This window comes from Trachypithecus francoisi, unplaced genomic scaffold (assembly GCF_009764315.1).
Source record: "Trachypithecus francoisi isolate TF-2019V2 unplaced genomic scaffold, Tfra_2.0 Lachesis_group17, whole genome shotgun sequence".
Classification (NCBI taxonomy): domain Eukaryota; kingdom Metazoa; phylum Chordata; class Mammalia; order Primates; family Cercopithecidae; genus Trachypithecus; species Trachypithecus francoisi.
Window position 1 is genome coordinate 12,138,073 of NW_022681462.1, and position 26,912 is coordinate 12,164,984.

At 43.3% G+C, this 26,912-nt stretch overlaps 1 protein-coding gene across 5 annotated transcripts in view; it reads left to right on the forward strand.

Annotated features, from left to right (window-relative positions):
* COMMD1 (copper metabolism domain containing 1) overlaps positions 1-26,912 on the forward strand; it is a 241,908-nt gene that overhangs the window by 4,934 nt on the left and 210,062 nt on the right. Inside the window, exon 2 of one of the 5 annotated variants that reach the window (XM_033239189.1) lies at positions 22,032-22,096. The exons of the other annotated variants lie outside the window; for them this stretch is intronic. The gene's annotated coding sequence lies outside the window, so the exon portion shown is untranslated. The remainder of the gene's footprint in view (positions 1-22,031; positions 22,097-26,912) is intronic. 5 annotated transcript variants of the gene reach the window in all.

Below are 26,912 nucleotides of genomic sequence, written 5' to 3' on the forward strand. Positions count from 1 at the left end.
CTGGGTTGAAGCAATTCTGCCTCAACCTCCTGAGTAGCTGGGATTACGGACACCTGCCGCCACACCCAGCTAATTTTTATATTTTAGTAGAGACAGGGTTTCACCACATTGGCCAGGCTGGTCCCGAACTCCTGACTTCAAGCAATCCACCCTCCTCGACCTCCCATAGTGTTGGGATTACAAGCGTGAGCCACCATGTCCAGCCCAACACTGCTATTTTAATCTACTTTTTTTGCTCACATTATAATTCGACTTCTTATAGGTATGAGTTTGCATGATGTTTATTTTTATTGCTGTTAAGCTTGTGGATATGCTCAATTCCAGTAAATCCCAGTTTACTGAAAGAGCATAGTCTAACTGTGAAGATCCATCACCTTTTGTATACCTTAGTCTGTATTCACTACTGCCTTCTGGTGATGATTTTGCACTTCCTCATTGGAACTTTAAACCAGAAATTTTAGGCTGGGTACTGTGGCTCATGCCTGTCATCCCAGCACTTTGGGAGGCCAGGGCGGGCGGATCACCTGAGGTCGGGTGTTCGAGACCAGCCTGACCAACATGGACAAACCTCGTCTCTACTAAACATACAAAATTAGCCAGGTGCGGTAGCGCATGCCTGCAGTCCCAGCTACTCGGGAGGCTGAGGCGGGAGAATCGCTTGAACCTGGGAGGTGGAGGTTGCGGTGAGTCGAGACCACACCATTGTACTCCAGCCTGGGCAACAAGAGCGAAACTCCATCTCAGAAAAAAAAAAACTTTAATGAAAATTCTCATTACGTGTTGTCTGTTACTAATTTATATACTCTGGTACTCAGTTATAGCAATCAAATGTTAATTTATTCAGGTCGGGCTCAGTGGCTCATGCCTATAATCCCAGCACTTTGGGAGGCCAAGGTGGGCGGATCACCTGAGGTCAGGAGTTTGAGACCGTCCTGGCCAACATGGCGGAAACCCATCTCTATTAAAAATACAAAAGATTGGCTGGGTGTAGCGGCAGGTGCCTATAATCCCAGCTACTTATGAGGCTGAGGCAGGAGAATGGCTTGAACTTGGGAGGTGGAGGTTGCAGTGAGCCGAGATGGCACCATTGCACTTCAGCCTGGGCAATGAACAAAACTCTGTTATTTATTTATTTAGAGACAGAGTCTCACTCTGTCACCCAGCCTGGAGCACAGTGGTGCAATCATAACTCACTGTAGCCTTGAACTCCTGACCACAAGTGATCCTCCTGCGTCAGTCTCCCAAAGTGCTGAGATTACAGGCATGAGCCATCCTGCCTAGATCCTATTTTAGAAGTCTAGAAATACTTGCAACAGCGTATAGTGGCCTTCCTGTTCCACTCCTGCCCTCTACAATTTGTCCTCTGCATAGGTACCAGTGATCCTTTAAAAAAGTGCATTATACCTCCTTACTCTCCTGCTCTCAACCATTTCATGTTCCTGGCTTCACATCAAACTTAGAATAAAATTCAGTCCTTTTGCCCTAGGCCGCAAGTCCTTACATGATCTTACCCTTACTCACTTCTCTGATGTCATTTTCTCATTTCCAGCACTCTAATCTTGTCCTTATTTAAACACGTGAAATGTTTTTCCTATAGATATTTGTATGGCTTGTTCATTTGTTTAATTCATTCTTTACCTGAACGTCATTTCCTATGAGTTCTTCCCTGACTTATAAAGACCCTCATCCTTCCTTCCTCTTTCTTTTTACCTGGCTTTACTTTTTCTTCATACTTAGTATTACATGAAATTATATTATGTATTTATCAGCTTATTTATTTGTTAACTATTCTACTAGAATGTAAGTATTAAGAGGGCAGGACTTTATTATTATTATTGTTTCTCCTTTATTCCTTATACCTAATACTGTGTCTGGCATGTGGTAGGCACTTAGTAAAAGTTTGTAGAATAAGAGAATGAATTGAGAGTGTTTAAATGTGGAGATTGCTATTAAGATTGGCATAGAGAGAAAGCATATACCACTTACTATAAGAGGAAAGCTAGGAAATGTACTCTAAACCAGGGGTCAGCAAACTGTGTCCCGTGGGACTAATCTGGCCTGTTGCCTATCTTTAGAAATACAGTTTTATTGTAGGCCAGGTGTGGTGGCTCACGCCTGTAATCCCAGCACTTTGGGAGACCAAGGTGGGCAGATCATGAGATCAAGAGATGGAGACCATCCTGGCCAACATGGTGAAATTCCATCTCTACTAAAAATACAAAAATTAGCTGAGTGTGGTGGCATGCCCTTGTAGTCCCAGCTACTCAGGAGGCTGAGGCAGGAGAATCGCTTGAACCTGAGAGGTGGAGGTTGCAGTGAGCCGAGATCACGCCACTGCACTCCAGCCTGGCGACAGAGCAAGATTCCATCTTAAAAAAAAAAAAAAAAGTTTTATTGTAACATGATTACATACTGATTTATTTACATCTTGTCTGTAGTAGCTTTAGCCACTCTAATAACAGAGTTGAATGACACTGATAGAGGTCATGTGACCTTCAAAGCCAAAAATATTTACCATCTGAATGTTTACAGAAAAAGTTTGCTGACCTGCGTGGTGGCACAGGCCTGTAGTAGCAGCTACTCCAGAGGCTGGGGTGATAAGATTGCTTGAGCCCAGGAACTCAAGGCTATAGGGCATGCATGGTCATGCTTGTGCATAGCCACTGCACTCTGGTCTAGACGACAGAGGGAGACTCCATCTCTAAAAATTTAAAAGCAAAGAAGTGGCCGTGCACAGTGGCTCATGCCTGTAATCCTAGCACTTTGGGAGACCAAGGCGGGCGGATCATGAGGCCAGGAGTTCGAGACCAGCCTGGCCAACATAATAAAACCCCATCTCTACTAAAAATACAAAAATTAGCCAAGCATGGTGGCACGCGCCGGTAGTCCCAGCTACTTGGGAGGCTGAGGCAGGAGAATCGCTTGAACCTGAGAGGCGGAGCTTGAGGTGAGCCAAGATCGCGCTACTGCACTCCAGCCTGGGCAACAGAGCGAGACTCCATCTCAAAAAAAAAAGAGAAAAGTGGCCGGGTGTGGTGGCTCATGCCTGTAATCCCAGCAGTTTGGGAGGCCGAGGTGGGCAGATCATGAGGTCAGGAGATTGAGACTATCCTGGCTAACGTGGTGAAATCCCCTCTCTACTAAAAATACAAAAGATCAGCCGGGCATGGTGGTGGGTGCCTATAGTCCCAACTACTCGGGAGGCTGAGGCAGGAGAATGGCGTGAACCTGGGAGGCGGAGCTTGCAGTGAGCCGAGATCGCGCCACTGCACTCGAGCCTGGGCAACAGAGGGAGACTCCATCTCCAAAAAAAAAAAAAAAAAAGTGTGGTGTGCTAACCTCTGCTCCAAACATCTGTTCTCAAACTCATAATGTTTATTAATATTTGGAAACAATATATATAAATTACTTGGTTACTTGGTAAATATCTAAAAACTGGAAATGGGCATTGTTTGCTGTTTGGTCCCTTTGAGAAATTTCACTAGCTTGTTCTGTAGACTTGTGAGATCTGTAGTAAATTAAAAATGACCTCCAGCCTGGCCAACATGTGAAACCTTGTCTCTACTAAAAATACAAAAATTAGCTAGGCATGGAAGCATGTGCCTGTAGTCCCAGCTACTCGGGAGGCTGAGGCAGGAGAATCACTTGAACCCTGGAGGCGAAGGTTGCGGTGAGCCAAGATTGTGCCACTGCACTCCAGCCTGGGCAACAGAGTGAGACTCTGTCTCAACACAAACAAAAAATAGTAATAAGATATTAATGATAATAAGAAAATATTATAAGAAATAATTGTGGTTGGGCGAGGTGGCTCATGCCTGTATCACAGCACTTTGTTTTTGTTTTCTGGGGTTTTTTTTGTTTTTGTTTTTTGAGACAGAGTCTCGCTTGTTGCCCAGGCTAAAGTGCGGTGGGGCAAACTGGCTCACTGCAGCCTCTGCATTCTGGGTTCAAGCGATTTTCATGTCTCAGCCACCTGAGTGGCTGGGATTACAGGTGTGCACCACCACGCCTGGCTAATTTTTGTGTTTTTTGTTGAGACGGGGTTTTACCATGTTGGTCAGACTCCTGGCCTCAAGTGATCCACCCGACTGGGCCTCATGTTTGAGATTACAGGCATGAGCCACTGTACCTGGCCGAATTCCTTTCTTTTCTTTTCTTTCTTTTTTTTTTTTTTTTTTTGAGATGGAGTTTCGCTCTTGTTGCCCAGGCTGGAGTGCAGTGGTGCGATCTAGGCTCACTGCAACCTCTGTCCCCCAGGTTCGAGCAATTCTCCCACTTCATCCTCCCACGTAGTTGGGATTGCAGGTGTGTGCCACCATGCCTGGCTAATTTGTATTTTTAGTAGAGAAGGGTTTCATTATGTTGGTCAGGTTGGTCTCCAACTCCTGAGCTCGAGTGAACTGCCTGCCTTGGCCCCTCTAAGTGCTAGGTTTACATGTGTGAGCCACCACGCCCAGCCCGGATTTTTTTTATCTGTTTTTTTTTTCTATTCTCTTTCTTCCACTCTGATTTTTCAAATGTTAGACCTCCTAGACAGATTATTCTAATTTTCTCTTATTTTCTACCCCATTTTTCATGTGTTTTTTCCCCACTTTTTGATTGACATCCTTAACTTTATCTTATAGCCTTCAAACAAATTTAAATATTGATTAAAAGTTTCTTGAGAGACATAGTCTCACTCTGTCACCCAGGCTGGAGTGCAGTGGCATGATCATGCCTCACTTGCAGCCTTGACCTGTTGGACTCAAACAATCCTCCCACCTCAGCCTTTTGAGTAGCTGGAACTGTAAATGCTCACCACCATGCCTGGCTAATTTTTTTATTTTTATCTTTTTTTTAGAGACAGGATCTCCCCGTATTGTCCAGGGTGGTCTCAAATTCCTGGGCTCAAGCAACCCTCCCTCTTTAGCCTCCCAAATGCTGGGACTACAGGTATAAGCCACTACACTTGGCCTTTTGTAGCCTTTATGTAACTTATTTATTTTATTTAGTTTTTTGATTATTACAAATAAAATAGAGATGAGACAAGGTCTCACTCTGTCGCCGAGGCTGGAGTGCAGTGGTGTGCACATGGCTTACTGCAGCCTTGATCTCTTGGGTTCCAGTGATCCTTCCACCTGAACCTCCTGAGTAGCTGGGTCTACAGGTGTGTGGCACCACACCTGGCTAATTTTTTTGTATTTCTTTGTAGAGACGGGGTTTCATCATGTTGCCCAGGCCGGTCTCAAACTTCTGGACTTAAGTGATCTTCCTGCCTTGGCATCCCAAAGTGCTGGGATTACAAGCCTGAGCCAGCACACCTGGCCTCTTTTGGCCTTTTAATTGAATTTTTCATTTGATCATGTTTTAAATTTCCAAGAGTTATCTTCTCACAAGAGCAATATACTACTATGTTCAGCCAGCAATCTCTTCTTTATTTCAAACACAAGATGGAGTATACTGTACATAACTTTCTGCATTTTGCTTTTTAAATTTTATTTATTGATTAAAGATAAGGTTAAGCTCTGTTGATCAGGCTGGAGTGCAGTGGTGCGATCATAGCTCACTGCAGCCTTGACTTCTGGGGCCCAAGCGATCTTCCTACCTCAGCCCCCTGAGTAGCTGGGACTACAGGCGCGTGCCACCATGCCTGGCTAATTAAAAAAAATTTTTTTTAGCGACAGGGTCTCCCTATGTTGTCCAGGCTGGTTTTGAACTCCTGGGCTCAAGTGATCTATCCACTTTGGCCTCCCAAAGTGCTGGGATTACAGGCATAAGCCAACATGTCTGGCCTGTATTTAGCTTTTTAGAAATTTAATCGTCTCAACTGTGATTTTTAAATGCACTATTAGGAATGTAGTATTAGGAATTTAGTCCATTTGTACCCAGCACTCGAAGCTCTTTTTAGAGGCTTTTGAGAAACATTGTATTGCTAAGACATTTTGGGGTGTGATGTAAATTATGAAGAAATTAAATGCCTACAGAGGAATATACCTCTTTATATTTTAAATATTCCAGTGGTTTGATGTTTTGCGTGTTGTAGTGTGTATTATTTTAAAAGCAAAATTTGATCCTACCTGCTAAATACCTGGAAAATTTTTATGGAAAGCATTTGCAGTAAAACAGAAGCTTAGAAGTGCATTTAGGGCTGGGCACAAAGGCTCACTCCTGTAATCCTAGCACTCTGGGAGACTGAGGTGGGTGGATCACTTGAGGTCAGGCGTTTGAGACCAGCCTGGCCAACATGATGAAACCCTGTGTCTACTAAGAATACAAAAAAATTAGCTGGGCACGGTAGCATGCATCTGTAATCCCAGTTACTGGGAAGGCTGAGGCAGGAGAATCGCTTGAACCCGGGAGGCAGAGTTGAGATTGTGCCACTGTACTCCAGCCTGGGAGACAGAGCCAGACTCCAGCTCAAAAAAAAAAAGGGCATTTGGTATCAAGTTTACGAAATGGCTGAAGTTCACTATGCGTTAGTGATGAGTTTTTTAAAATCAAAGAATGGCGTTATTAATGGTATTACATGTATAACCTTTTTGATATTTTAGAGTGAATTTAAGGAGAAACTTCGCTCATACATTTTGGATAGCATATGTTAGTAAGAAGTTAACTTGAGTATAAAATAATGGATGTAAAATATATAGTCTTAAAGTTTATATTAGGAAACAGAAGAGACTGGTGGTAACTTTTGACTTCTTAGGTCATACTTTTTTAGGTTTCATTTGTATTCTGTCTACATCCTTACCTATAAGCAGTAATTCTGTTTTTCTACTGTAGGTGGCAGTGGAATATCGGCTTGCCAATGTACTGATAAAATATGCTAGAAGCAACATCATGTTGAAATGTTCTTTCTCTGGAATGTTTCTAGTTCAGAAAATGCTGAAAAGTTGGCTACTCAACAATAAAAATTTCTTATCCAAAAAGATGTCTAAATATTTGACTTGATTTTTTAAATTTAGAAATACCATTTTCTGGAAAATTTAAAGTTCTATAAATATATTCCTTTTAATTCTCTAGTTTTTAAGCAACTAAGTTTTGCTAATTTCACTGAACATTTTTGAGACTTTAGATGGTAATACATGAGACATATTCTTCATTCTCTGAAGAATAGACAAATGACTGATGTTACTGTATCACTGGACATCACATGATAAAGCAGCAATTGCAGATTACCCAGCTGGGATTTGTAGAGTATTTTAATAGACGCAGGTGACCTGTAATGAGGCCAAATGTCCTGTAAATCTTTTTTCTTAGTTTAGGGCAAAACCCATTTAATTAATCTATTTTTGGTTTTCCTTTTCTCAAAGCAACTATTCTGGGCCTGGAACCTTGACTTGGGTTAAAGGAGTGGCTGGGTTAGGAGATTTTAAAGGAAATGTTTATCTTTGATTTACCTATTAAATGCATACTAAACCCCTAATATTCTGAACCTTGCTGTATACACAGGTAAATGTCACTGTCCCTATCTTATATATGATAAATGCCAAGAGAAAGATATAAATGATGCAGTCTGGTGGAGTGGATCCTTAAACTGCAGAAACATGAAAAAAAAATCATGATTTTTTTTATCTTAATAAAACACCCACATTTTTAGCTCTATCTTAATTTAGAATATAGTTTTTATAAATTTGGACTTCTATTATGCTTCATCTTTGACAAAAATTTATGTTTCAAGTAAATGTTTAAAACACTAATTTAGGCCGGGCGCGGTGGCTCAAGCCTGTAATCCCAGAACTTTGGGAGGCCGAGGCGGGCGGATCACGAGGTCAGGAGATCGAAACCATCCTGGCTAACCCGGTGAAACCCCGTCTCTACTAAAAACACAAAATATTAGCCGGGCGTGGTGGCGGGCCCCTGTAGTCCCAGCTACTCGGAGGCTGAGGCGGGAGAATGGCGTGAACCCGGGAGGCGGAGCTTGCAGTGAACCGAGATCGCGCCACTGCACTCCAGCCTGGGCGACACAGCGAGACTACGTCTCAAAACAACAACAACAACACAACAACAACAACACTAATTTTAGAAATTTGGAGATGGTTTCTGTTACCTGTGCTTTATTTGTAAGATTAGCTTTTCTTTTGAGATGGAGTTTTGCTCTTGTTACCCAGGCTGGAGTGCAATGGCTCCATCTCGGCTCACTGCAACCTCTGCCTCTCGGGTTCAAGCGATTCTTCTGCCTCAGCCTCTAGTGTAGCTGGGATTACAGGCATGCGCCACCATGCCCAGCTATGTTGGTCAGGCTGGTCTCGAACTCCCAGCCTCGGGTGATCTGCCTGCCTTGGCCTCCCAAAGTGCTGGGATTACAGGCGGGAGCCACCGTGTCTGGCCTTGGCCTCTTTTTCTTGTTTTGCTTTTTTTTTTTGAGGCAGGGTCTTGTTCAGTCTCCCACGCTGGAGTGCGGTGGTGCCATCGCAGATCACTGCAGTCTCTGCTGCCTGGGCTCAAGTGATCCTCCCACCTCAGCCTCTCAAGTAGCTGAGACTCCAGACATGCACTACCACACCTAGCTAATTTTTGTATTTTTTTTTTTTTTTGTAGAGATGGGGTTTTGCCATGTCGACCAGGCTTCATCGCATTTTTTTTTCCCATTGAGTAGAGAACCAGTTTTTATCTATTCACAGACAGATTGATTTTACAAGTTTTACATAGTTTAATTTGGCTCTGCTTTGTCCATACAAATAGATTGTGAGGTAGGAACTGGTGCCCTGAGTTTTGCTTCTTTTAAATGCCTTTATAACGGAGAATTGTTTTGTTTTGAAGCTGCATAGCACATAATTAAATAAATTTGAATATTTTCCTCCCTAAGTTGTATACCTCTACTATCATTTGTCTCATCTTTTACAGCTTCTCCAATAGTTCTTTTTTTTTTTTTTTTTTTTTTGAGACGGAGTCTCGCTCTGCCGCCCAGGCTGGAGTGCAGTGGCCGGATCTCAGCTCACTGCAAGCTCCGCCTCCTGGGTTTACGCCATTCTCCTGCCTCAGCCTCCCAAGCAGCTGGGACTACAGGCGCCCGCCATGTCGCCCGGCTAGTTTTTTGTATTTTTTAGTAGAGACGGGGTTTCACCATGTTAGCCAGGATGGTCTCGATCTCCTGACCTCGTGATCCGCCCGTCTCGGCCTCCCAAAGTGCTGGGATTACAGGCTTGAGCCACCGCGCCCGGCCGTCCAATAGTTCTTTAAAGGTCTAGTACAGACTGGGTGCATTGACTCATGCCTATAATCCTAGCACTTTGGGAGGCTGATGTGGGAGGATTGCTTGAGCCCAGGAGTTCGAGACCAGCCTGGGCAACATAGGGAGACCCTGTCTCTACAAAAAATTAAAAAATTAGCAGGCATACTAGCCCACATCTGTGGTCCCAGCTACTCAGGAGGCAGGAGGCCAAGGATCACTTGAGCCCCAGAGGTCGAGGATGTGCAAGAGGATCACTTGAAAAAGATCTAATACAGCTAGTGCAGTATTTTTCTGTCTTCTCTTTTTTCTTTATTATTATGTCACTTAAATTTCCACAGGCTCAGGAATTATTCTCCTGTTGTAGACCTATGAATTTCAGCTGGTAGTAGGGCTATGGTTATAAGAGATGACCTCTAAGCAATTCTGATTCTTGAGCAATAATTTTTTTTTACACAAAAGTGTTAATTTGTGCAATGAAGTTGGATACTATGCTAATCAAGTACTCTTTCCCAAGAGAAGGCTCCATGGACCATCAACAGTACTGCAGAGAAGGTTCTAAAAATAAAGAGGGAAAGAAGGAACATACATTTTTTTTTAAACTTTGTAGTTACTTCTGGAGACTCTCTCATACTTACATTTCTGAGCTGGCCAAAAGTGTTCCTCTAGAAAAGGCTAAATTCTTTCCCCATGAAGTTAAAGGCTAAGGTGTTGCGTAGAGTGTTTAATAGGAAATATATATGGTGCTTCATTATGGGTTATTTTTTCCTTTTGCTGATGAAGAAAGGAGTCCTATTTAAAATGATGAGAACTGAGATGGTAAGTAAGTTACTGGGTAAAAGTAACCTGGCAGAATAAAAGCCAGTAACAATGAGCTTCTAGTACTGAAGGGTGTAATGTAGAAGCATCTTGAACATTTAGCGCTCTGCTTGTGTCATAAATAGCCACTTGACAGCAGATCCAAATTTTTTTTGATTTTCCAGTGAGTGTAGAAGGAATCCTAACCCTTAAAGATTTTTCCTAGAGAAAATCCTGGAGATATATATGTTTATATATATATATATATAAATGTGTGTGTGTGTGTGTATATATATGTATGTGTGTATATATGTGTGTGTGTGTGTGTATATATTTAATTTTTTTTTTTTTTAATTGAGATGGAGCCTTACTCTGTCACCCAGGCTGGAGTACAGAGGTGTGATCTTGGCTCACTGCAGCCTTCACCTCCCGGGTTCAAATGATTCTCCCGCCTCAGCCTCCTGAGTAGCTGAGACTGCAGGTGCGTGCCACCATGCCTGGCTAATTTTTGTATTTTTAGTAGAGACAGGGTTTTACTGTGTTGGCCAGGCTGGTCTCGAACTCCTGACCTCAAGAGATCCATCCACCTCAGCCTCCCAAAATGCTGGGATTGCAGGTGTGAGCCAACATGCCCGGCCTAAAAAATATATTTTTGATCTTCAATTATAGTACTATAGAAGTAAACATTTGTAACCATTTAAAATGTGTTAAATTCTTGGGTTTAGTCTTTTACAGAAATATTGAATATTGAATCTGAATATATACTGTTGGTCATTGTTTCTGAGAACTAGACCAACCCAGTATTATTTTGGGGGAATAGTGATTGACAGTTTGCTTTCACCTTTCTTTAACTGCCTGTTTGCATGATTAAAAAAAAAAACCTTGATCTCTAAGAAACAGCCATTGTGTTTCTTAGAGGTGCAAACCAGAAGATCGGTTTTTTAAACCATTATTTAACTTTACAGTTATTCTTGTTCTTTATTTAAATTTTTTTTTCCAGGACCACTGATAAGAAGACTGTTTTTCCGTCAATGTGTTCTGTAGAGTATTTTGGATTTGAACATATTTCTTACCATTTTATTATAGTAACAGATTATACAAGAAAAATTGTAGAAAATAATTAGTTTTATAGCCCTTTTAATACAGAAAATGACTAGGTCTTGGTTTTATAATGTTTTGTATTATGATATTAGAAAACTTGGTGATTTTTGACATTTAACTGTGATGTGGAATTATGTTTTGGAGAAATCTGGGCCAACGCAGGGAAAATTCTTTTTTTTTTTTTTTTTGAGGCGGAGTCTCGCTCTGTTGCCCGGACTGGAGTGCAGTGGCTGGATCTCAGCTCACTGCAAGCTCCGCCTCCCGGGTTCCCGCCATTCTCCTGCCTCAGCCTCCCGAGTAGCTGGGACTACAGGCGCCCGCCGCCTCGCCCGGCTAGTTTTTGTATTTTTTTTAGTAGAGACGGGGTTTCACCGTGTTCGCCAGGATGGTCTCGATCTCCTGACCTCGTGATCCGCCCGTCTCGGCCTCCCAAAGTGCTGGGATTACAGGCTTGAGCCACCGCGCCCGGCTGAAAATTCTTAAGTTTTACCCTAAAAGCAGACTTTTACCTTGTTAATCTGGTTTTGAAGATTGTGCTTCCATCCTATTTTTATAGGATTGTGGCAGTTTTTTTTTTTTTGTTTATTTGTTTTGAGATGGAGTTTCACTTTTGTTATCCAGGCTGGAATGCAATGGCATGATCTTGGCTCACTGCAACCTCTGCCTCTTGGGTTCAAGCAATTCTCCTGCCTCAGCCCCCTGAGTAGCTGGGATTATAGGCATGAGCCACTATGCCCGGCTAATTTTGTATTTTTAGTAGAGACGGGGTTTCACCATGTTAGCCAGGCTGGTCTCAAACTCCTCACCTCAGATGATCCACTCTCCTTGGCCTCTTAAAGTGCTGGAATTCCAGGTGTGACCCACCATGACCGGCCTAGGATTGTGGCAGTTTTATTATAAAAATTTGCGAGGTTTAGTTCTTTCTCCCTGTGCAACTTTATGCAACTTGAAATTGATAAAAATAGACAAATGTGAAGTAATTCCACAGAGACTATTAGTTGTAATTACTTTTAAAGACCCCATACAGGCTTCTGGCCAAAGATTGTATATCCAATATTTAGGAGAAAGATAACAAAGGGGGATATACATCTGTTTGGAGAAAATAATTAAGTTGATTATTCATAGAACCACCATTGACTTTGCTTTGCATGGTTTCTGGGTTAGCATGTAAATTTGTTCTGGAGTGACTAAAATTGTAGATCTTTTTGTTGAATAACAGTGTAATTTAATATAATCCTAATGTAATGTTCTATAATCAGACTTGGATAATGTGGAAGGCAGCAAATTGCTTTCAAGATATCTAGCCTCAAGAGATTTTGCTGAAGCAGATACTAAGCTGTTCTTTCAGGCATTTGGAGTATGAAGATTTGGAAGCTTACTTGATTAGTGGACTCAAAAACAGAAACTGCCACTTTTTATGGGATATCTGTCAAGATTTTTAAATTATTAAATTATAAACCTTTAATATTTCATTAGATTCAGTGTAGTCATTAATTTTCTTCTGTCTGGGTGGGTAAACTAAATGATGGGTGATGCAGAATTGTATTCCTTTTAGTCAGGTGGTAAATAGTGCTTAATTCATTCCTATATACATTAAACTATATGTAAAATATAGTACTAGGTATTGAGGGGCATATACAGATGAGGAAAACATTGTGAATTTCTCAAGGAATACTAAGAGAGATGCACATCTAGCTAAATGATTAGAAAATTGAAAGCAGGCCGGGCGCGGTGGCTCAAGCCTGTAATCCCAGCACTTTGGGAGGCCGAGACGGGCAGATCACGAGGTCAGGAGATCGAGACCATCCTGGCTAACACGGTGAAACCCCGTCTCTACTAAAAAAATACAAAATTAGCCGGGCGAGATGGCGGGCGCCTGTAGTCCCAGCGACTCGGGAGGCTGAGGCGAGAGAATGGCGTGAACCCGGGAGGCGGAGCTTGCAGTGAGCTGAGATCTGGCCACTGCACTCCAGCCTGGGCGACAGAGCGAGACTCCGTCTCAAAAAAAAAAAAAAAAAAAAAAGAAAATTGAAAGCAAAATAAAAGCCTAATGAATGAGTTGTAATAGGATATAGCAGTTACTAGGATATAACAGTTACTAGACTGTAACAGCTTTTAAGTTAGTATTAGGAAATATTTCAACAAACAGAATAAGGGGTTCTGTATAGGAAGAACAACGTTAAGACGTGTAACTGTAGAAATGTGTGTTGAGTTCAAGGATACCAAGGTCACTGTGAACTATGTGAGATAAGATGATAAAGGGGACCTGATAGTCAAGAAAGCTGACACATTTGGACTTTATTTCGTGGGGAGCAGGGAGCCAGTAAAAAAGTTTTAATTGGGCAAGTGACATAACCAGATTTATATTTAGAAAGAGAATTTCTTTTTTTTTTTTTTGAGACGAGGTCTGGCATTCCCCAGGCTGGAGTGCAGTGTGGCTTGATCTCGGCTCATTGCAACTTCCTCCTCCCAGGCTCAAGCCATCCTCCTGCCTCAGCCTCCTGAGTAGTTGAGACTGCAGATGTGCACCAGCACACCCAGTGAATTTTTGTATTTTTTGTAGAGATGGGGTTTTGCCATGTTGCCCAGGCTGGTCTTGAACTTGTGCTCAAGCCATCCACCCACCCTGGCTTTCCAAAGTGCTGGGGTTACAGGTGGAGTCTAGAAAGAGAATTTCTTGAATAGTGTGAAGCGTGAACTGTTTAAGTGTAGCTGCCAAACCATGTCACTCTGCAGTGTTCCAGGTGGGTTTACTTACTGGTGAGGAGACTGTATGGAGCCACCCACTCTTACCCCTTGTAAAGTTTGATTAAATTTCTGATTTCCTTAGCCAGCTATACAGCATCTCTCTCTGAGGGGAAAGTGGACAGGAGAAAAATGGGAGGAAGCAAGGGAGTGGGCTGCTGGGCGTGTTGGGCTTGAGAACGTAAGTGGTGGAGATGGGGAGGACTCAGAGTCGGAGGCGGGATGATGGGAGAGAGGGGGAGAGAGAGGTAGAGCTGGAGCGGAGGCATAAGGTAGGGGGTCATGCTGTTCGGTGGAGGATTAGGATGTTGAGGAGGGGAGAAATCGGCGGGATCAAAGGAGGAGAAGTCGTTGGCTAGGGCTATTGGGGTGAGGGGAGCAGGAGGCGAGTCAGGTTTGGAGCGGGTGAAAAGAATTTGGAAAGTAGAATCGGACTGACAGAGGAAACGGCAGTTACAGTGAGTTAAGAAAGCCCGAATATAAGGAATCTCAGACCATTTCCTATTGCAATGGCGAAAGTGGTAAAGTGCCATTTTCGGGCCATTGGGAGCCATTGTCCAATTGATATTGAGGCCATGCGGTATTGCAGTGAAAGATAAGCCTTTTAGAACAGATCTCTGAATGGAGGCTGAGAGCATTGAGGTCACGGAATGGAGGAGAGGCGGGTAGAGGAAGAAGAGACTGTCGTTGACACGGATGACGGGAGAGGGTGTCCCCCTAACCTGCCGGCTGCTCCATCACAGACAGAGGAGGCAGCACCAAGTTTACAGAATGAGGGGTTTATTTGGGGAGGGGAGTTTGAGGGAGGTCTTTGGTATGGCCGTATCTGGGGTTTGTTTGCTGGTTAATTTTGCCACATATCACCTTGTGACGTTTATTACAGGAGAGTGTAGGTAAAGTTTGTTTATGCTTCCTATGACCTCCCCCATGGGGTCTGGATGGTTTGTAATTGGGGTTTGCTTATCGCAGCAAGGTCTTATAAGTGAAGTCTGCTGGCTTCACTGTGGAGCCTAGACAATGGCTTTTTTGTATTTTTTAGGAGAGATGGGGTTTCACTGTGTTAGCCAGGATGGTCTCGATCTCCTGACCTCGTGATCCACCTGCCTTGGCCTCCCAAAGTGTTGGGATTACAGGCGTGAGCCACTGCGCCTGGTGAGTTAGTGTTTTTTAAATTAAACGTATTAATTTGTGTAAATAATGTACAAGTAAGACTGTCCCCTTTATAAGGTTAGATTTTAGTTATTTCTCTTTGAGAGCCATATCCAGGTACAGTGGAATATACTTTCAGACACGATGATAATCTGTGAAAATACAAAATTATAGCTAATTTGGTTTAAAGATCTTAAGAAAGAAAAATAGAATCTTGGAACCCAAAACTCATTGTGCAAAAGGGAAAGTTAAACTTGGGATCTGAGTCATCAATACAATTTTCCTTTTGTTGCCAAATCGATAGCTATAATATCACAACCCCATGTCATAGCTTCATTTCTTCTACTCTCTTTTCACGTTTATCTTATGTAAAATGTAGATTTACTGAGCTTGAGACAATACATAGTTGGCTTTTTCCTTTACTCCCTCTTTTCTCATGTAAAATATAGATTTTTCTGAGACTAATTGGAGCTTCACAAGAATGTAACCATCTGCCTCACTGCCTGCCTGTTCTTTCTTTTATTCCCCCCTCCTGCTTACTCTTTACTCTTTAAATACCAAAGTTCACAAAACCTCCTTTGGAAAAAGTGTAGGTCACAGGTGCCTCTGTGTTTTGTTTTTCCCCTGGGCACATCTTCAACCTTAGCTAAATAAACCTCTAATCTATTGAGACCTGCCTCAATCACTTTTGGTTTAACAATGTCAATTGTGGCCGGGCGCGGTGGCTCAAGCCTGTAATCCCAGCACTTTGGGAGGCCGAGACGGGCGGATCACGAGGTCAGGAGATCGAGACCATCCTGGCTAACACGGTGAAACCCCGTCTCTACTTAAAAAAAAAAAAAAAATACAAAAAAACTAGCTGGGCGAGGTGGCGGGCGCCTGTAGTCCCAGCTACTTGGGAGGCTGAGGCAGGAGAATGGCGTAAACCCGGGAGGCGGAGCTTGCAGTGAGCTGAGATCCGGCCACTGCACTCCAGCCCCGGTGACAGAGCAAGACTCCATCTCAAAAAAAAAAAAAAAATCTCAATTGTGTATTTGCAACTCTAAAATTGGGCAACACTTCATTCAATAAAATAGAATAAATGTTACCATGAATTGAGCAGAGGGGGTTGGTTTTATAGGCAGAAAGTGCTGAATAAAGCAGAAACAAAGAATAAAATGCAGAGTGATCATTTCAAAAAGTTACTTTCCTTGTAAGGCAGTGATGGGGAGATAGAACGTAGAAAAATAATTGACATCAGGTTACTTCAGGCTACCTTTTTTGTGTAGGGATTGAAGCAAAGAAAACTTCATTCTCATGCTAATTGAAGACTGAAACTGGCCTTTTGGGGAAATTGGCTGTTATGGCTCTGTCCTCATTCCTTGGAAGGTCAGATAACAACTTAGTTTTAGTAGTGGTGATGTGAACTTCAGCCTGGGTGACTCCATTTTGATTTTTATTGTTGTCTGTTGGGACCTAGTGGAGTAGATTAGTCCAAAACAGTGGCCTTCTGAAGGTTTTATTTTGTTTTGTTTGAGACCGAGTTTCACTCTTGTTTCCCAGGCTGGAGTGCAGTGGCTCACTGCAACTTCTGCCTCTTGGGTTCAAGTGATTTACCTGTCTCAACCTCTCAAGTAGCTGGGATTACAGGCACGCGCTGCCACGCCCCGCTGATTTTTGTATTTTTAATAGAGACGGGGTTTCATCATATTGATCAGGCTGGTCTCAAACTCCTGACCTCAGGTGATCTGCCCTCCTCAGCCTCCAGCCTCCTAAAGTGCTTGGACTACAGGTGTTAGCCACCCCGCCTGGCCAGTTTTTTTTTTTCCTTAAAAACCAGTGTGATAGTAACCTTTTATAAATTTTAATTAACAAATTCTGTAAGAAGTAATATAAAGCAGGGAGCTATTTATTTATTTATTTATGTCGAGACAGAGTTTCCCTCTGTTGCCCCACCTGGAGTGCAGTGGTGCCATCTCGGCTCATTACAACTTCCGCCTCCTGAGTTTGCAATTCTCGTGCCTCAGCCATCTGAGTAGCTGGGATTACAGGCGTGCGCTACCATGCCTGGCTAATTTTTGTATTTTTGGTAGAGACGGGGTTTCACTTCGTCACCCAGGCTGGTCTCAAACTCCTGGACTCAAGAGATCCGCCCACCTTGGCCTCCTAAAGTGCTGGGATTACAGGTGTGAACCACTGTGCCTAGCCCAGGGAGCTATTTAATATCTATTTTCAGTATCCTAAAGAGCTAAGCATACATTTTTCAGTTTTGGAAAAGGAATTTGTTGCATATTGACATTTTCAGGAATACAACCTTTATAGGATCCAGGACACGCTACCCCAAAATGTTGTACCTTGACATATTTTTTTTTTTATTTTTAAGACCAGTCAGGTGAAACAGTGGGAATGGAGAAGGAACAAATAAATTTGTAACTGGTTGTGATAAGCTATAAACCTGCCTTGAACATTTTTTAGGCTGAAGGCATTTGAGAAAGTAGCCAAACAGGAAGGTCTCTCACACCTTTTCCTGCCCTAGTCCCCTGAAGCAGGTCATAAAAACCTTGGAAGGATTTTCTGACCTCTTGAAGCAGGTCCCAAGATCTTCATCTGAGATGTCAATCTTAAAAAAAGGATGCTAGAAAAAACTATGTCTATACATGTTGCGTTTACTGAGGAGTAGAAATAAGGATTATAACTTGGAATGCATGGAATGGCAAGCCACCAGTGCATTCCATGAGGGAAGGGTAAGGGAAGCTTTTATTAGCAAAAGAGATTTACATAAGCTGCTTAGGAACGGAGTTCATTGGTTCCAGAGGTTCAAAGCCAGAGTTGTTATCAGTTCATTGGTGGAGATGCCCTTACTGGGCAAGTGTTCTTCTGAAAACATTTTATCTGAATTACATGTCCGAGATAACTGTTTCCAGTTCAATAATTATTTGAATTACTGCAGTCCTAAAGAATGTCTAGTGATAAACCTTATCAAAGCAGGAGATGTGTGAAGGACACAGAACGACTTTTAGAAAGTCCTTGGAAACTGTTCTTATCTGACAAGCATGGGCCTCCTCTTCTTTGGGCGTTCCCGGCTCTATTTTGTCTGGGTCTAGCAAAAGTTAATTTCATCTTGCTATCTGCAACTTTCACAGAGAGGTGCCCTTCTTATACATAGAAGAAAGGAACATCTCTAACTCTGAAGACACATAGATACCAAGAAAAGTCTCAGCAAATGGACCTTAATACATTTCCCCTAGTTTATTACCATTAGATCATACTTTTTTTGCCCTATCAGATTTCTCCACGACTCTCCTCTCTCCATCAAACCTAGCATAACAATATTCAGGTTCAACTGTTTCTTCAAATCTACACTTATGAAAGCTCCTGTGTCATATACAACTTAAATTTGTAAGGCCAGGAGGTGCACTGGCTCACACCTGTAATCCCAGCACTTTGAGAGCCCAAGGCAGGAGGATCACTTGAACCCAGGAGTTTAAGACCAGCCTAAGCCACATACCCAACTAATTTTTTGTTCTTTACAAAAAATTAGTTGGGTATGGTGCTGCATGTCTGTGGTCCCAGCTTTTCTGGAGGCTAAGGTGGGAGGATCAGCTGAGCCTGGGAGGTCAAAGCTGTAGTGAGCTAGTGAGCTGTGATTGCACCACGGAACTCCAGCCTGGGTGACAGAGCAAGACCCTGTCTCAAGAAAAAAAAGAAAAAAAAATTGTGTGCTTTTCTTTTGTTCACCTGTTTTTTATCATAAGGGACTCAGCCGTAAACCTAAGATGGGGGAGGGAAAGATATTTTTCCTCCCCTACAACCTTTTCTGTGTAATTATGTCCAGATGTTATGAAAAGTCCAGGTGACTGCTATTGAGGTTCAGGAAAAGGAGAAATTCTCTGAGAAGGGGAAGCCAGCTGACTGCCAGGACAGTCAGTCTTTGGTTGGCAGAACTTGTAAAGTGACCAGGATTCTGCACTGATACTTTATAAACCTCTTTTGCTCTGGCATCCAGAACTGATTAGTCTCTAAGAGAATGATCCAAAGAGACTTCTAAGGCTGGTCATGGTGGCTCATGCCTGTAATACCAGCACTTTGGGAGGCCGAGCTCGGCAGGCGGATCATGAGGTCAGGAGTTCGAGACCAGCCTGGCCAACATGGTGATAATCCATCTCTACTAAAAATACAAAAATTAGCCAGTCATGGTGGCACACACCTGTAATCTCAGCTACTTGGGTAGCTGAGGCAGGAGAATTTCTTGAACCCAGGAGGTGGAGGTTGCAGTGAACTGAGGTAACGCCACTGCACTCTAGCCTGGGTGACAGAGCAAGACTCCGTCTCGGAAAAAAAAAAATAAATAAAAAATAGCAAGAGACTTCTAAGAGACTGTTGGATAAACCAGAGGGTTGTGTGTGTGTGTGTGTGTGTGTGTGTGTTGTTTGAGCTCACCTATCCATCAGAATTATTTGTATCCATTGTTTAAGATACCTTTTTGAAATGTTAAGTCACCTGGAATACTAAGATAATAGCTGGAAGGTTGCTTGATAGGCATGGAATTGAAGCATTGAAGCAGAGGCAACTGAGGCAGTGTGTGTCTTTGGGGTTCTTGGGGGAAGAAACAAGTTTCAGGTACGTAAGTGTTACATTAATTAGGTTCACACTGTGTAGGTATGCTAGCTCATACTGAAGCTGTGAGGCATCTCAGTGGCTCCATAACCAATTATATGTGCTCGAACTCGTGGCTTATTGTGACTGTCAAATATGTAATTAACATTCAGCATACACACAGGCAGTAATTAAAGGAGGATAGGCTGGGTGTGGGGGCTCGTGCCTGTAATCCCAGCACTTTGGGAGGCTGATGCGGGAGGATCACTTGAGGTTAGGAGTTCGAGACCAGCCTGGCCAACATGGTGAAACTCCATCTCTACAAAAAATAGAAAATTAGCCAGGAGTGCATGCCTGTAGTCCCAGCTACTCAGGAGGCTGAGGTGAGAGAGGCGCTTGAATCCAGGAGGTGGAGGTTGCAGTGAGCCAAGATCATGCCACTGCACTCCAACCTGGGTGACAGAGTGAGACCCTGTCTTAAAAAAATAAATAAAAATAAAAATAAGGGAGGGTAATGGACCACAGAGATGGCTTGGGAAAACAATATGCTGACAGACAAGTTGAATGGGTCTTGGAAGTCCTTTGGATGCTGATCACATAGTAGGGTTGCTGCTTCTTTTTGGCAAAGCCTTCAGTGGCAGCTGCCAAAATTGGAAGAAGTCCTCGAAGTTCTCATGGGCAGAGCCTCTAAAGGTGTCTTGGACTAGCCTTATTCTTGCTGCTTTTATGATCCTCCTCAGATTGGTCTATTCTTCATTATCTCAGCTTTGTTTCACTTTTTATGAGTTCATTTCAGGTGTTGGATGGTAATGGGCAACAGTAGGTGCTATATTATTACCTCAGTCCATTATCTATATGTTTATGGCTTTGAGGGGGTGAACAGCTTTACTGTGGGCTCAATGCTACTTGACATAAGTGACTTCATTTTCAGACATTAGGATAACAAATTATGGTATGTCAGTAAGGCTGTTGGAGACTTGGTTGACAATTGGGTAAAATTCCAGAAGGCTTAGTGAAAAATGTTAGTTTCAGTTAGGAAAGACAGCTTTGAGAAATTAGAATTTTGAGAAGATACGTACCAAAGGAACTTTGCATTTGAGGATGGTAGTTGGAGGATTTCTATCCCAGTTGTGTGCCTGTGAGACTTTGAAAGACTCCATGGTCTTTGTTGTTGTTTTTTCTGAGACAGGGTCTTGCTCTGTCACCAAGGCTGGATTGCAGTGGCGTGATCTCAGCTCAATGCAGCCTCGATCTCCTGTGCTCAGTCGACACCCCCATGTTGGCCTCCCAAAGTTCTGGAATTACAGGTGTGAGCCACCATGTCTGGCCTTTTCTTCCCTCTCTGCTTACATTCTTAATTCTTCTCTAACAGTAATGTCTAAATCTGCAAAGTTCTTTGGATAAAATGTACACAAAATGCACAAGTGGATTTATAAAGTCAGTACTTCCATTCATGGCATTTCCTTGTGGTTATTTCAGTCATCTGAATTGCCAAGAGATTTGGATACCACCTATGTTTTACAGGCCCCTCAGTAGTAAAACAGGCAGCTGTATTCTGTGCTTGGAGCTCAAATGAGAGGTGTATATAAAAGAACCATTGGCTTTATATTCTTTTTTTTTTCTTTTTCATTTCTTGATTCACCATAAACATAGGAGAGGTTGGCACTATGTCTAAGAAGCGAAGAAAGACCAAGTGAATAAGTGCTATGGTTTGAGTGTGTTCTCCAGATTTTGTATGTTGGAAACTTAATTCCCAAATTTATGTGTTGATTGGTGGTGGGGTCTTTGGGTGGTAATTAGGATTAGGAAAGGTCATGGTGAGATGGGATAATTCCCTTGACCTCCTTGCTGTACTTGTGACAGGGGTATGGCTTGTTTACTTGGCTGCCGTGTGCCGAAACCCCTTGCATGAGGGAGCATGTGAGCGAGTGCGGGAATGAGAGCAAATGAATGCTGGAAGCAGCTGGTTGCTCCTCTCTGGCGGGAGTAGGTTCTGTGTGGACCCCGCAGCAGCATCCAAGCATGTTACAGCCAGTGCTCTTTCAGCTCTCCTGTCCAGGGATGACCAAGTGCCAACCAGCTTAGTGGAGGGTCAGAATGGCAGCCCCTGCCCTCTTGGCACCTGTGTTCTTGTCTGGCATCTGGGAAGAATCAGGTCACATGAACAGATTGAAGGGTAGTATATGTGGAGGATTTTATTGGTCAGTGAAAGTGGCTCTCAGCAGGATAGGGAGTTGGAAAGGGGATTGTGTGGGAAGAAGGTGATGTTTCCCTGAAGCCCAGCTGTCTCTGGCTGGGCCCCTCTCCAAAGCTGCACATCTGAAATTAGCCGCATCTGTCCACAGTCTCTATTGCTCAGTTTCTTCTCTGCTTGCCAGTCAGCTGCTTGTATCCACAATGCTCAGCCCTTGTATCCCCATTGCTCAACCGCTTGTATCCCTGATGCTCAGCCGCTTGTATCCCTAACAGTCAGTTGCTTGTGTTGCTCTGCCAGCTGAAGTGTTTTTTTTTTCAGGGCGGTGGAGGTGTGGGGGCTAAGGACGTGGCAGGCCAAAAAGTAACATTTGGGCAGAAAACCAGGTCAGCTGTTTTCACTTAGTGCTGTGGTTCCAGGCTTAAGGGTGGGGGTTTAGCCAGAACCCAACCCTTCTGTATCAATGTAGGGGTGAGCCATGATGGGACTGGTGGCTTTATAAGAAGATAAAGAGAGACCTGAGCTGCCGTGCTTTTGACCTCTTCCCACTTGTGATACCGTCTGCCATAGTAGTAAGAAGGCCCTCACCAGATACGGCCCCTCAACCTTGGACTTTGCAGCTTCCAAAACTGTGAGCTAAATACTCAGTCTCAGGTATTCAGTTATAGTAAAAGAAAATGAGGCTGGGCGCGGTGGCTCATGCCTGTAATCCCAGCACTTTGGGAGGCCAGGGTGGGCAGATCACAAGATCAGGAGATCGAGACCATCCTGGCTAACACGGTGAAACCCCGTCTCTACTAAAAATACAAAAAAAAAAAAAAATTAGCTGGGCATGGTGGTGGGCGCGTTTAGTCCCAGCTACTTGGGAGGCTGAGGCAGGAGAATGGCTTGAACCCAGGAGATGGAGCTTGCAGTGAGCCAAGATCGCGCCACTGCACTCTAGCTTGGGTGACAGAGCGAGCAAGACTGTCTCAAAAAAAAAAAAGGACAACGACAACAAGCAACTTTTGTTTTTGTATTTCTTTTTTCTTTTTCTTTCTTTCTTTTTTTTTTTTTTTTGAGATGGAGTTTCGCTCTTGTTGCCCAGGCTGGAGTGCAATGGTGTGATCTTGGCTCACTGCAACTTCTACCTCCCGGGTTCAAGCAATTCTCCTGCCTCAGCCTCCCAAGTAGCTGGGATTACAGGCATGTGCCACAACACCCGGCTAATTTTTTGTATTTTTAGTAGAGATGGGGTTTCTCCATGTTGGTCAGGCTGGTCTCAAACTCCCAACCTCAGGTGATCTGCCCACCTCGGCCTCTCAAAGTGCTGGGATTACAGGCGTGAGCCACCGCGCCTGGCCTTTCTTTTTTGGTATAATCCAAAATACCTAAATCCAGTTTAAGCATCCACAGCTATACATGTTTAAATACAAAATTAATTTGAGATAGGGGTGTGTGTCTGGGGGTGGTGGGGAAATGCGAGAGGTAGTATAGAATGAAAAATAAGTTCCAGTTATTAGTATCTCTTGAGTGGGACAGTTGGGACAGCTGTCCTGGAAGGGCCGTGGGGATGGGTTTTCATAAAGAATGAACCATGGGATGTCCACAGTAAATGAATTTTGCCGCAGGCTTGAGGGAAAACTCATTTGAAGCCTTGAATGCTCCTCTAGAGTATCAAAATGAAGGAAGAAACTTGTAAGTAAAACTTATTTTTGTCTTTTAAAAGGCTTAATGAGTGGCCCTGTATGATGGCTCATACCTGTAATCCCAGCACTTGGGGAGGCAGAGTCAGGAATATTGCCTGATCCCAGGAATTCAAGACCAGCCTGAGCAACACAGGGAGACTCTCCCTCAAAAAAAAAAAAAATTTTTTTTTTATAAAGACTTAACAAGTTTAAGTTACGGAATGAAAAAAATTTCAATTAATTCAATGGTAGGCTGTCATGAAAACAAAACAGATTTCAATTAAGCAAGAAAGGGATGTGAAATTGAGAGGTAAACAAAAAGGAAAAGGGGCTAGTTAGTACAGCGGTCACTGGTTTATCTGTATAGAGAGGGAAAACTGTTTTTCTCTCAACCCTCATTAGTTCTTTTCTTTTTATTTAAATTGAGACAGGGTCTTGCTATGTTGTCCAGGCTGTTCTCATACCCCTAGGCTCAAGCAATCCTCCTGCTTTGGCCTCCCAAATTGCTGAGATTACAGGCATGAGCTACTGTGCCTGGCTGCCTGATAAATTCTTTTTTTTTTTTTTTTTGGAGGCGGAGTCTTGCTCTGTCGCCCAGGCTGGAGTGCAGTGGCCGGATCTCAGCTCACTGCAAGCTCCGCCTCCCAGGTTTACGCCATTCTCCTGCCTCAGCCTCCCGAGTAGCTGGGACTACAGGCGCCCGCCACCTCGCCCGGCTAGTTTTTGTATTTTTTTTTTTAGTAGAGACGGGGTTTCACCGTGTTGGTCAGGATGGTCTCGATCTCCTGACCTCGTGATCCACCCGTCTCGGCCTCCCAAAGTGCTGGGATTACAGGCTTGAGCCACCGCGCCCGGCCGATAAATTCTTAATTGGAATAGATTCCGGTAACAAAGGACAGATTAACAGGAGAAGAGCATGGAAGATGTGGGTGTTCAGTGAACTTCCTGAGTGGCCAAAATGGTTGTATGAATAAGTTCTTTTAGTTTATATCAAGTCATACAGCTTCAGCTTGTAGGGCTTTGGGACAAGAGAAGGTAGAGTCTCAATAAAGATCCCGGCAGTCAGGTTTTAGTTCCTAGTGACTTCAGGTCAGGAGGGTGGGAGAAAAATTAGAAACATTAATTACTGACAAGATATGCAAGACAGCAGGATCCAGTTTACAGAGTGGTGAAAAATAACTCAGAGACGAATAACAGAACTACAGTCTGATAACCCAGACTGGTTGTAGTTTTCTATTGAAATGTAAAATTTCTGGCCTGATGTGGTGGCTAATGCCTATAATCCCAGCACTCTGGGAGGCTGAGGCAGGTGGATCACTTGAGGTTAGGAGTTAAAGACCAGCCTGGCCAACATGGCGAAACCCCCTCTCTACAAAAGTACAAGAATTAGCTGGGCATGATGGCAGGTGCCTGTAATCCTAGCTACTCAGGAGGCTGAGGCAAGAGAATTGCTTGAACCTGGGAGGTGGAGGTTGCAGTGAGCCGACCGAGATCACACTGCTGCACTCCAGCCTGGGTGACAGAACAAGACTCTGTTTCAAAAAAGAAAAAAAGTAAAATTTCTCTGTACAGTCATCCTCAGTTTGATCAAAGATAAAAGACTACTCTTGTTTACAAAACAAGTCTAATCTCATTAAATTTGGTCTAATTATTTATATAAGTGCAGCAAGAATGATAATTGAACATATGCTTGATCTTAGGTTATCGTTTTGTTTTTGTTTGTTTGTTTTTTTGAGACAGAGTCTCACTCTGTTGCCCAGGCTGGAGTGCAGTGGAGCTATCTCAGCTTACTGCAACTTCCTCCTCCAGGGTTCAAGTGATTCTCCCACCTCAGCCTAAGTAGCTGGGATTACAGGTGCATGCCACCACGCATGGCTAATTTTTTGTATTTTAGTAGAGATGGGGTTTCACCATGTTGCCCAGGCTGGTCTCAAACTCCTGAGCTTAGGGGGATTCGCTGACCTTGGCCTCCCAAAGTACTGAGACACCATGCCCAGACCAGCCCATTTTTTTTTTTTTTTTAATTTTAATTCCCATGTTACAGATGAGGGTTATCAGTTTGGATGCACCTATTAGCTTCTGTAGTAGGGTTCTGGAAATTCCTACTCAGTCCAGTGGTATGATTTCAAAGTTATGTAAGCAATGCGATGAGAAATCTATACCCCAAAGTACCTGTATAATTCTTTCCATGGGTCTCTGAGGCACTTATGTTGATTATGAAGCATTCTGGCTTGTAGCTGATTGTGAGCTTTCAGGGAAGCATTTGAATATAAGAGTAATTATGGCCGGGCGCAGTGGCTCAAGCCTGTAATCCCAGCACTTTGGGAGGCCGAGACGGGTGGATCACGAGGTCAGGAGATCGAGACCATCCTGGTCTACACGGTGAAACCCCGTCTCTACTAAAAAATACAAAAAACTAGCTGGGCGAGATGGCGGGCGCCTGTAGTCCCAGCTACTCGGGAGGCTGAGGCAGGAGAATGGCGTAAACCCGGGAGGCGGAGCTTGCAGTGAGCCGAGATCGCGCCACTGCACTCCAGCCTGGGCGACAGGGCTAGACTCGGTCTCAAAAAAAAAAAAAAAAAAAAAAAGAGTAATTATATGTGAATGACAGAAGACCTACAATGGCCATGGTTAAAGATTTTATTAGAGTTCATTATCAAAATAATGGAGTTGACAAATAAATTTGGTTGTTTCTGTGCCATACAACATTTTAAGATAAAAACTGAAATTATGATTGATAACATTATGTCAGAATATATTATGGACAGTGAGTGCATTGGCAAATTTCTAAAAACTTCGTGTAGTTGTTTTAAAAAGGGGACAGGGTCTTGCCTTATTTTCCAGGATGGTCTTGAACTCCTGGGCTCAAGCAATCCTCCCACCTTGGCTCCCGCCATCCTCCCGCCTTGGCTCCCAAAGTGCTGGGGTTTTAGGTGTGAGCCACCACACCTGGCCTTCCATACAGGGTTTGGAGTACTTATATTAATAACATTTTCTCATACAGATATGAACCCAAAATATGAGATGGGTCTTAGTCAATTTGGAAAGTTTATTTTGCCAGGGTTAAGGACCCGCCTATGACATAATCTCAGGAGGTTCTGATGACATATGCCCAGGGTAGTCTGGGTATAGCTTGCTTTTATACAATTTAGGGAGACATAGCAGTCAATACATGTAAGATTTACATTGGTTTCATCTGGAAGGGTGGGGCAGCTCGAAGTGGGGGCTTCCAGGTCATACGTAGATTTAAACACACTCAGATTGGCAATTGGTTGAAAGATTTATTGTCAAAGAAAGGAATGTCTGGGTTAACATAAGGGGTTTTAGACACCAAGGTTTCATCCTGCAGATGAAGGAAGCCTCCTGGCAGCAGACTTTTTAGAAAATAGATTTTAAGCTGGGCGCGGTGGCTCAAGCCTGTAATCCCAGCACTTTGGGAGGCCGAGACGGGCAGATCACGAGGTCAGGAGATCGAGACCATCCTGGCTAACATGGTGAAACCCCGTCTCTACTAAAAAATACAAAAAACTAGCCG